Here is a 12,799-nt window from a genome sequence, read left to right on the forward strand (position 1 = left end):
TAATCATTTGCGCAGTTCCTCTTTGTTTTGGATGCATGCAAGGAGGTTGTGCACCCATATAGGCCAGGATGGGACTATGACTCGCATATGTATTCCGTGCACCCAAAACCACACTGTCAACACTTTGGTCAGGCACAGAATGCAACTTGTTGGCCTATTTTCTATGTAATGAGCAGGTTTTCAACCTAATTGCGCTATGTACAGTGCATACACTAACTCAGTAAACTATAAATTAGTGCAGTGCTCCTCAAACATTTTAGAACCACGGCCCACTTTTTAGAAAGACAAACTTTTGCAACCCAACTAGCTTTAATGGTCATAAGGTGGGCATTTATTTTTAATGTAACTGAAGCATTGTGGTGCAGTGCACTGTAATTTACAGACAGCACAATTTCAATTGAAATGGCCACTCACAGACATACAGTTTTACGGATAAAAATATATTGCACACAAATGATAATGTGTGGAAATGATGTTTCAGTGAATAATTATCATTTGTGCATCATCAAGCAAAGTGTTTTAATTTGTATGAGCCTATTACTGTCTTTGCTTCCATCACACTTCAGATTCTTTTGATTTTTTATGATTATTTATAATTTCAGCATTAAAACAGTACAAAATGGTACATCAATTCACAACATAATCCACACGACTAGTGCATTATTAACTAACACAACGATCAATATGGGCATAAGACAGTGACCTATGTAGGTTATGAATAAGGTGCCCACCAGGGTGCTAAAGCTTTCCTGTCATGCCATCTACTCGCCAGGCCCTCAACCCCAGCGATACCCTGTGCCGTCCAACTATGGGTAGTTCCCCCCCTCGCCCAGAGCCCCCCGGAGGAGCCATATTATGTGAAAGTGGTGGTTTTCCCTGAGCCTGTGTCAGGTGTGCGTGATTGCTTTTCCTCAGCTTCCCCAGTCTTCTTGCCATTCGCGTATGCCTGGTATGGGTCCCAGTAATTTTTGGGTCCAAATTGTGGGGCTGCCAGCTCATTAAATGCATCAGTCTGAGTGTTACGATATGTCATTTTTGTGATCCAATAGTCTTTCAGAGTATAGCAATGTCCCATATTCCCACCTTATTGCCACTCTGAGCTTGGCCAATTATAAGTCCATAGCCACTAGGTGCCTAACTCCTTTCTTCACATCTGTGTCCTACCCAAGCAGGGCCAGAAATGGTATGGCTGACAATCTGAGTCCCACTATACTTTCGAATTCTTGAAATATTTACATCCAGTATCTGTGTATGCCTGCGTAGGTCCATGACATATGGAGGAAGCCAGCTTTCCCTTCCCCGCATCTATGGCAGTCTGCTGTGTTTCTCAGTCCGAATTTCAACAGCCTATCCGGAACATGGTAAACTTGATCGATCTACTTGAAGTGTATCAGTCAGTGTCTCCCATTAAGGGATATGGAGCGCACCATGGAGCAGCAGTAATGTCCCTTGGCAACAGTTATGGCAGTGCCGAGATCCTGTTGCCAGTCGAGTCTGGCTTTTGTCATGCCGGGCCTGCTTGTCTCTTGGATGAATTAATATATTTTGGAGATCAAGCGCCGCATTTGCGCCGCTTTTTTACGCAAAAATGGCGCAAACGTACAAAATACAATTGTATTTTGCAAGTTTGCGCCGTTTTTGCGTCACAAAATGATGCAAATGCGGCGCTAAGAAAGTAGAAATATGGGCCCAAGCATCTATGCTCAGTCTCCTGGATCATCCAAGTGAGGGCCTGCATTTCTGGCGGCTCTAGGAGATGATCGCCCAGAAGCTCCTGAAACGCGTGCCGGGCCCTGATATAGTGAGATTGTGGTGCAGTGCACTGTCACAGACAGCACAATTTCAATTGAAATGGCCACTACATTGTCACAGACATACAGTTTTATGGATAAACCTATATTGCACACACATGATAATGTGTGGAAATGGTGTTTCAGTGAATAATTATAATTTCTGCACTGTTGGGTGCCCCGTGTATGAGTCCATTGGGTGCATGCTGCCTTCAATAAAAAGTTGTTCATCGTCTCAATGCCCAATTTGTAGAACACGTCCACTGTGCCCTTGTCCTGGCTGAGTAGAAACCAGGCTCACCAATCCACCCGTATCTGTGGGGAGTATAGTAGAGGAAACGCCTGTTGGGCCATGAGATTATGCCATGCCTGGATTGTGACGTTCAGGGTATTGAAGGCATCATGTTGCCGTTTGTGGGGCATAAACATTCGGTGTGGAAGCAAGTGAGGACTCGAGATGTTCTGCTCTATGCATAAATGTGGTATATCCGTAGGGCCTTAGGCCTTCAAGTCTGGGGCATTCAGTCCACCCATGTCCCACGGCAACATTAGGACTCTCCACCACCAGAGTCTGGGCTGCTTTCCCACCCAAGCCAATCTAGACAACTGAGACTCGAGTGTGGCGAATACCAAAAGGGGGAGCTGCATCGGGATGTTCTGGAATAGAAATAAGAATCTCAGAAGAACCACCATCTTCATAAGGGCTATACGGCCCATTAGGAAAAGAGGAAGCTTGATCCACCAAGCTATTGCTTCTGTTAACTTCTGTATGGCTGTCCCATAATTTTCACGTAGAACAACAGTTGGATGTGAGCGAATTTGGATCTCCAAGTATCGGACCAGTTTCGTTGCCCACTGGATAGGGAAATCCAGTGGAACTGGGGACGTGGCAGGGGTCAGGGAGAAAACGGTGGATTTACCCTAATTGATTTTCAGACTGGAGTGATTGCCAAATCTAACTACTTCTCAGAGCGATCTAGACTTCGGACGCTTAGCAAGGTGTCATCTGCATAAGCAGAAACTGTCAGAGTGCACCCAAAGAAGCGGATGCCTCTATGACCATGATATTACCGCTGGGCACAAGCCAAAGGCTCTGCCACCAGGGCATACAGAAGAGATGACAGAGGACATCCCTGCCTGGTGCCCCTGGTGATATCAATAGGGTCTGGGATTACACTGTTAACCCTCACATGTGCTGTTGGGTTATTGCATAGGGTCTGCACAAGTTGGATAAACACCTCCCCCACTCCAATTCGTTGCAACACTGCCAACATGTAACCCCACTCCACTGAGTCAAATGCCTTTTTGGGGTCCAGGAAGACCTCTGCCGCTCTTACTTATGGATCCACCTGTTGCAAGGTGCCAAACAAGGTCTTGAGGTTCGACATGAGACTATGCCCAAGAATGAAACCCGCCTGTCCAGGCCTCACTATTGTGGGCAGAAGGAGTGCCAATCTGCCCACCAGGACCTTGGTGCATAACTTAGTGTCTACATTCAGTAATGAGAGGGGCCTATACTATAAACAATTTCACTTCTGATTGCCCGGGTTTGATTAGGGTAATAATTACAGACATTGGCATTTGTGTCTCACTGGTCATCTTGCTGAATAAGGTCTGTAAGTGCGGTATTTGGACCTCCTGGTATGCCTTGTAGAATGCCACAGTTAGCCCATCAGAGCTTGGGGCCTTCCCATTTGACATATCTTTGACAGCTTTGCATACCTCTGCTGGTTACAGTGGGGCCATGAGGTATTCCCTGTCTGCCTGCGTTAACCAGGGCATGGCAATATGTTCCAAGTCCTCGTGCATGACTCTCAAAGTGTATTGGTCTGCATAGTACTCTCTACATCTATTTACGACACCCGCAGGGTCGCTAACCAAGTGCCTCTCTGGGGTTTGTAGCTCTGTGATGACATCTATGTCTCTGTTGGGCCTTAACAGTGTTGCAAGCTTAGCACTAGGACGCTTGCCCTCACCATATATGCTGGCTACAGCATATTTACCTAAGTGCTGCAATTCACTATGCACCGTAGTGTGGAATTCTGCATCTTGTCTTTGCGCTAACTCAACAGACAGACATCCACTGTGGCTAGGTGCTCCCTCTCTAGTGCAGCTATCTATTTTTCTAACTGGGTTTGTATGGATTTCAGAACACCTGCATGTTTGGCGATAGCTGTGCCTCTGATGTATACTTTAAACGGCTACCAGACCACGTTGAATTTAGAGACCATTCCTATATTCATGTGAAAGAATTCTTCAATAGCCTGCGCTAGGTTACCTCGAAACATCGCATCCAGGAGGGAATAGGGTGGAAAGCACCATATGAATGGGGCCACTCTATGTTCCTGTGTCGCAAGTGTAAGGAAGACTGAGGAGTGGTCAGAGTACGTCCTGGGCAAGGGAGCACAGTGAGTTGCCAGTAGAACTAGTTGTCTGGAAACAAACAAGTAGTCAATTTGTGTATGGATATTATGTGCCGCCGAGTAGTGGGTGTAGCCCCCCCGCGGGGTGCCTATACATCCATATGTCAACCAACCCTATATCCGTTGCAATAGTGGACACAGCGCAAGCAGCAGCAGACAAGAGCCTAGTGGGCCCGGATGAGCAATCACCAGATATATTCAACACGCAATTGAAGTCTCTACCCCAGATTTGCAGCAGGTCCCCCACTTCATCAGTGTTGCACAAAGATCATGATAAAACTGTGGGTTATCATAGTTGGGTCTGTAAATCCCTACCAGTAGAAATTTTGTAATCTTTACTGCATTGCGCAACCATGTATCTTCCACCTGTGTCCCTTACAAGTTCCTGGATTTGAACCCCCGAAGTCCTGCTTGCCCATAACAGCACCCCGCGAGTGTGAGGTGTACCCCACCACAACGAATTCACCATGTAGCCTATGTGAAGTAAGAAGTGTACTGCTGGGGCCAGGTGTGTTTCTTGGAGCACAGCTACGTCAACATTATGCCTCTGTAGATATGCAATGACTTTCCTCAGCTTCCTGTGGTCATTGAGTTCCCTAACGTTCCAGGTTAACAATGTCAAAGACATGTCTTGGGGGGCCTGAAGACCCTGCATTTACCTCTGTCATTTGACACATCACACTTCAGAATTACAAAGAAGTGTGCTTCATTATTGCTTTACTGAGTACTGAATGTGTACAGTCCATTTACAGGTATTTACATTTTGTTGTGTACATCCTACAGCCTTTCCTTTCACAATCTATGTACCCCAGGAAGATTGTTACTTAATCCACTTTACTTTGCATTCTAATCTGCAAAGTGAGTTTGTAAACACCAACCCCCATGTTGAAAAAGCAGCAATTTGTCAGAAGACATAGCATGACATTTGACCTCTGTCTTTGAAGTGCAGCAAATGTGACAATATAAATTCCAGAATTTAAAGACATCTTTATTGCTTGGACTTTCAGAACCCACCAAAAATCGTCTCACAACCCACCAGTGGATTGTGACCCACAGTATGGGAAACACTGCATTAGTACAAGAGCTGGAGCCAGTACCGCTCAGAAACACGGAATGGTGGTTGCTGCTCCATGTTTCCGGGCTGTGATGCCTATAGCTCATGTACTACCCCTCAGAATGACCAAGTCTGGGCATGAGCATGATGCAGTGTAGACAGCATGATTTACCTTAAAACAGGTGCGCACCTCCCGAGCCGGCCTTTGGTCAGACCGCAGCCTGGGCAGAATCAAATTTGTCTCCACCCGCATTTTGTACTAGCTGTAGTCTACAAGATGCTAATTAAAATATAAAAAGTGTAAACTATTAATTGCATTGACTTTTCAAATGGATGTTTTCTTTTCCATCCTGGGACTTAGTGAGGGCCAAACAAACTGCGTGAACTAGAATGCAAAGAGAACCCGTAGAGCTTAACAAAACACCACGGAACACCTAACACTAATTGTGCACGTGGATACGCTATTTGACCAGAATGACAGAAGATTTTCATGTTTACAAACATAATTGGTTGTTAAGTTCAGCTGCTTCTAGGACCTCACTGACTGACTAGCTGGTGTCCTGCTGGACCTCATCTTCCTCTCTGCTTCTAGGTAAAATGTGACGAAAGGCGGGGCTTTTGTTTTCAATTGCCAGACCATGGCTGATAACATAAACTTCCCACATCTCCCCCGCACTCACCTGAATCATCCACAGCTGCACTCATTCGCGCCAGCAGCATCAAATTGTTGGTGAGGGGCAGTGCTTTAAATGGGCCGGTACTGAGTACCGGTGCTTTTTTATTTTCAGAGCGAGAGAGTACCTGCACTTCTCAGGCGTAATACATTTAATTGGTAACTACCGGCACATCTCAGAAACAATCAGGTACTCTGATACAGAGTACCTGCACTTCTGTTTTTCCATTTCAAGCACTGGTGAGGGCCAAGCGGGCGGATGTGTGAACGAGATAGTAGGGGAGAGGGTATTAGACTGGGGCACCTCTCTAAGAGAAGGAATTATTAATTGCAGTGTTGGCTGAATCGCTGGGACCAAGTCAGAGCGAGACTGCTTTATGATATGTAAGGAGGCAGTGCCATGTGGTCAGCCACCCCAGCATGCCCATGCTAAAAGCGTCCCCTGCGCATCACATTACACACCTGTGCGGAGTGTTTATGTTAGAAGCCCATGTGCTTTTGCAATGCTTACTTTGTAAAAAAAACAAAAAAAAGAAAAGAAAAAACATTAAAGCTGGCTCACTACGCTTTACTCAGGAGCCCCCTACCAGATGCCAGAGTTGTCAAATACTAAGGCTGCCTATTCTTGATTCCCCTTCAGGCCTATGGAAAAGCGCGCCCCCCAACAAGGGGGGAGCGTGGCCCCTTAGGGGTCGGGGACGCCGGGGGCCAGACCCTCGCACTAGTTGTGCGCGGGTGGCCTGCTGCTTCTGCTTACACGCCTCGCGAGGCGTGGGAGCGGAAGTGCGCGTCAAGAGAGAACGTTGGTCCGACGATGGAGCCGGACCGGTTTAGGCCGCTGCAAACCAGTGGGGGGCTTAAAAGCCCCCCCCCTTCCCCCCCAGAAGGCTCGGCCTTCTTCTTCCTGGCGCGGCGGCCTGAACGGTCGGACTTTCTGTTGACCCACCCACCCTCTTCTTAGTATTAGGCGGAAGAAGAGAGACTAAAGTAACCTGAAGCAACAAGGGGGACCCCAAGGGTGGGGCCCCGGTATAACAACAGAGATAGGATCCTGAAGTCCTGGACCAACCTGCGGATGGACACACCAGATTGGGGGTAGGGAGCCCAGATCACTGGGGTGGTCACGGGGCTCATGCCCTGGGCCGCCCCGGTACACCCCATGGCTGATTGGTGTTTGGAGAGGGGGCGGAACCCTGAGCATGGGGGCAAGGAACAGAGGAAGTAGGGGTACCGCCCCCCCTAGGGATACAGGTGACGACCAGTCCCTGTGTTTTCCAAAGGAGGTTCAGGGCAGGAAGGGATTCTGTAAAAAATCATTTATGGTTACAAATGTAAAAAGTACGTATATCAGTAGATATTAATTGTAGATTTGCAGTGAAATGTTTAATAGAGTAATTTGCATAAGATGATTTGCATAAATTGATTAATTGGATGTGATTTTAATGAAAGTATATCAAATAAATACTTCTTCCAACGAAATAATTGTCTTGTCAGTTGGTGTATGACCGGTGTTGGGGTAAGGGCCTGCTGGCGGCTTCCGAGTCCTATTTTTCCCACCATCCAACAATTCCTGAGCTGGATCACAAAACATTTTTGACTTGTTCGATTTCATGTCCTTGGTGGTATTTCAAAGCAGTGCATGCTCCAAATACCTCACCACCGTGTTGTGAAAGCAGGATTATGGCGGTGGTAAGGTGTGACAAGAACATTTGTGTACATTTGTTGTGGTACTGTTGTTTTTTGTGCTGATGTGTTTTTGTGCTGCATAATTGTAATGTGATTTTGTCCTATTGTAATGCAGTTGATGTGTTGCATTCTGTTGCGTTGTGATGTTACCTACTTTAGTTTATCTGTGCTGTTGTTTTATTTTGCATATATTCTCTTATGTTGTTGTTTATTTTAGATGTCAACAAATGATGCTATATATTCAACCAAATGAGCACTATTCTATAAAGTTGCTCTGACAAGCAACCATTTACTACTGTATAAGGTGGTAAAATAGAGATGCTGCAGCTCTGCAAGACACTGGTCAGAACAAGACTGCATCAGAGACTGAGAATCTCATTTAAAATTCATCGACAGTGTTACTCACAAACGTGAGGGATAGCCTGTCTGTCTTATTACATGCAAGTGCCATTGGATACAATGCACTTGTAATACAGCAGACAGGATATCCATCACCTTTGTGACGGATTAACACATCTGCCAAACTCTAAATCAGGTCCTATGTCTAAACTTAGGGCCAGGGCCGGCTTTAGCGCTAATGGTGCCCGGTGAGACAATCATTTTTGGCGACAACCTTCCTCATGGCCATTTCCTTGGATACCCTCACTATCACACTGCAAAAGTGCCCCTCATCTCTCCATAGCCCCTCCCTCATATACAATTGTTTTAAAGCGCTAGTGAAGACTGGCTTTACTAATCTACTCAGCTATCCACATAAAATACAGATATATTGTTCGCAGAAGGCATATTAACCCTCTGCTCTACTATATGGTGAGTCAAAACTGCCACTAGACCAAACTCAATCTCCCTGTGTAGCAGGAACACTAATCACAAGATTTATCTTGACTTTTGTATTGCAGTCTGAAAGCTGGATGCAAGGAACTCTGCAGCAAGTGCTTTTAAATTGTAAGATATTGCTATACACAGTGCCCCCCTGAGATCAGTACCCCCACCCCCCTGGGTCAGCACCCAGTGCGGCCGCACCGGTCACACTGCCCTAAAACCGGCACTGCTTAGTGCTCACACTTAATGCACTCCAGACTTCTTTATCTCCTTCTCGCAGGTTCTTTTTAATGCCTGCTTTTCCATCATTATTTTCCTGTCTTTCTCTTCTTTCTTCTGTGTCCCTTTTCTGCCTCGCTCTCTTGTCCTGCCTCGAAGTCTTATGGTGAAGATGAGCCCTGGTTCCTAAAAATGAGTGCTGGTGCCCACAATCTGCAGCCACTCTGGCACACATTAAACACTTGGGGCTCATTATGAGTTTGGCGGGCGGCGGAGGACACCCACCAAAGTCCAGCGTCAGGATGACCACCTATGCAGCTGTCCCTCCGCGTGCCCTATTACAAGTTTTCCGCTGGGCCGGCAGGCGGAAACAGGGCTTCCGCCTGCTGGCTCAGCAGAAAACTCACCACAACCTTGACGCCAGCTCGTAATCAAGCCAGCGGCAATGTCAGGTGCGACAGCACCCGTTGCGCTTTTCACTGCCGTAAATTCGGGCAGTGTAAAGCGCGACTGGTTGTGCATGGGGGCTCCTGCACTGCCCATGCAAAGCGCATGGACAGTGCAGGGGCCCCCAACACCCCCTTTCCGCCAGCCTTTGCATGGTGATCCGACTGCCATTCAAAAGCTGGCCGAAATGGGACTCGTATTCCGGAGGGCAGCACTGCTGATGGTGCCGGCAGTCGGACCGTGGCAGCTCCGCTGTGGTCGTAATGTGGCAGTTGGACCGCCACACTCGTTATGAGGGCCATGGTCTTAGTGCCAGAGGTAAGTTCCTCAGTGTGGGTGTACGGCTGTGTCACCAGATTCACCATGACAGCCAGGTTTTAGTAGTTCATACCACTGTGAGATTGACTCTTAAAAGGAGAATCACAGCGTCCTTTTACTGTTTCAGCTAGAGGAACAGCCTCGCTTCTGGACTGTCGATGCTCGCCTTGGTGTCTTTACCATGATGGAAGGGAGAGAAAAACAACTTGTTCGAGCCCCACCACCTCCAAACCTGGGTTTGTGCACTGGTGCATTTTCCTTGATGTATGTACTGTATATTTACGTAGGTCGGTAGTGGTATGCGCACGAGTGTCCCCACTAAGTACAAACCTCTGTAGGTGCTGCAGGAACTTGGCACCGTTCCCACATTTAGGAAAGGACGCTGTTGTTACGTTACCCACCATTTTCATTCCGAAATATTATGTGACGAACAATGGTGCTGTATGTATTACCTCGAACCCAGTTCGGAAACAGAGATCTAACATTTAGCTCCGACAGTCACTATGGGACGCCGCTCTATCATGAACCTAACCTTGGATGCCAGTTTGGTATTACAGCTGCTAGCGCGCCGCGCAGTGGGGGCTCCAGGTGCCTGCTCGTGTGGCGGGCGGTGGGGGTGGGGGGTCCTGGCGAGGGCCCCTGCCTCGGAATCACCTGTCTCGGCTGACGGGCCGCAGCGCTCGTGATTAGCGCGTGCGACCCGGTGTGACAGGCTGGCTTCGGCCGCCACATGCGGTGACAGCACAGCCCCCCATTGTCCAGCCCTGATGAGCGTGTCATGAGGAGCACGAGGACCTCGTCAGAATTCAGAGCTCTCTCGCGCTTCTGCGCGCGGCCTCACAGAGGGTAACAATGCCTCGCAGACCCCTCCTCGGCTGCTTCCAAACTTTTTCCCACGGTCTGGAGTATAATATATCTTATCACAAACAGTTTAATCACATACGTGAAGTCCGCTTTTAAAGCAGCAGGTTAAATCTGAATAATTACGCAGAGCCTTTTATGTGTATACTTATGCCGTTGAAATAAATATGGCCAAATAACGCCCTTTTTAAAATAAATATTGCCAAATAACTCCCTTTATAAGTGTACTATTACACTCCGATAAACACAGTTACTACTTTGGTGCAAAGATGGTTTGCTACATTGGAGAGCAATACCAGCGATGTTAAGAAATAACATGCATAACCAATAAAAATATTTTCTGTACTTTTTAAAAAGGGTAATCACGAAAACAGTAGATCCAAAGCAACAAAGATTATATTTATGTATGTGTGTGTATATATATATATATATATATATAAAAATTAAAAACAAACTAATGAACTGCATGTTCACAACTTCTATCTTCTATTTCATCCTTAACAATGGTTTCAACCTGCAGCAAATAGAAATTCCCTCTGAGGATGGTCCCTTGAACCTCCACTAGGTAATATATATATGTATCTATAACTTGCGCTCTTAGGTAAATATAACTGGCACCCTCGCCATGCACTGCTAATTACCCAAGATATTACAGCACTCATGACAACTTCTATAATATTATTAAAATTATAAATGAAGCATTAGCAGTCAAATTAATGAAGAAAAAACTGTTCATGGCAGGGGCGTGAGTTATAGTTACTTTAGGGTGCGAGTTATAGTTACTTGAAATAACTCTAACTGCTGAGTTTCTATGGTTTTGTACCAGTAAATTCAGTACCTAACTATAACATACCTGTAACCTTTGGTTTTTTTCAGTGAATGTATATAATAATATATATATATATATATATATATATATATATATATATATATATATAAATATATATATATTTTTTTCAAACAAAGATTATGCTGCACTCCAGGAAAGTTCATATGCCTTTTAATTTCAAACTAAAGTAAATCACCTCCATCACCACCGACGCATTTCGACCACCAGGTCTTGTTCACAGTTGGTGAGTGTATTTTCTATGTCTTCCATTTATAGTCTCCCACTGATGTCCTTAATGAGGCATTGTGGGAATTGTAGTACTATAAAAAACAAAGGTTACCACGAAGATTTTGATTTGTGATTTGCATGCATTATAGGTAAACATATCCCTTCAAACTCATTATTAAACATTGCCTAATATTCATATTGATAATCTTTCACATATATACGTATCCTTTACATTCCATTTTTGTATTCAATTTTCCAGTTTGTTATATCACTTATATCAACAAAAAGAGGGATCGGGAGGATTAAAGGTCCAGTGTACATACTCCCAATACGTGCACTGAGACTAAGTGATATAACATCAATAACAAAAGTACACTGTTCCTAATTCTAGGGTGAACAGTTAAAGTTTAGGAGCTAAAAACCCTCACACACCCGAAAGGGTGTCATGCTTTTTAGCTCCTAAACTTTAACTGTTCACCCTAGAATTAGGAACAGTGTACTTTTGTTATTGATGTTATATCACTTAGTCTCAGTGACCTTAATACAATTTCAAACCATAAATGTATATGTGTCTGGACTGAATACAGGTATATCTATGATATCTTAGATTTATAAACTTGATGTTCTCATTCATAGCAGTATAAGTGGATATTGTCACAGTATGAATCACTTATTCTGGGACTTAAGTGCCCTATTTTATAACATGAGTCTGAAGTTATTTTCTTTTGGTATACACTTTTCTCTCTCTATTGTTTACCTCATACCTCAGTCTTTTTTTATCTGAAAAAAAAAATCACTATTCTATTCAATTATATTGGTCCTGTTAGAGACTACATATTATAGATGACAGTATAGTTCTTCATCCCCATTCAATCCATTGGGAATCTTGGTCCTTAGTTGTATAATTAGTCGTGATTCCAGACTGAGTTTCAACTCTTGATTACACCCTCTCTCATCCTTAGCAATACTTGCAATGCCAAAGTATCTCATATTTGTCCAGTCTTTCCCAATGTGTGTCAATAGATGATTTGTCACAGCATAGTTCACGTCTTTGTTCCGTACTGCTCTGATATGTTCTAGAATCCGTTTTTTTAAAGGGCATATGGTACTTCCTACATTTAAAAAATATATATATTTATTGGTATTTGGTCAACAAGCATACAATAAATCAACATCTCATTAAACTGCCCCTCCCTAAACCCCTTCCCCCCTGTCAACTCCATTCCCAGTATATGGTTGGTATTCAGCCATTGCTTTTCCCAGACATTAAATACCAGATGAAGGTGAAGCCAGTGTATTACTATGTATTAAGGACTGAGGTCCGCCTCAGTGCCTAAGTCCTCCGAAGATGTATTTTGGTCCTGAGTTCCCATTTGCGGGTTTTTGAGACAGTCTAGGAGATGGTCCCATTGCTGCGCTATGTCTGCGGTCCAAGCCCCCCTCGCTGCC

Source organism: Pleurodeles waltl, chromosome 1_1 (genome assembly GCF_031143425.1).
Source record: "Pleurodeles waltl isolate 20211129_DDA chromosome 1_1, aPleWal1.hap1.20221129, whole genome shotgun sequence".
NCBI classification, from domain to species: Eukaryota; Metazoa; Chordata; class Amphibia; order Caudata; family Salamandridae; genus Pleurodeles; species Pleurodeles waltl.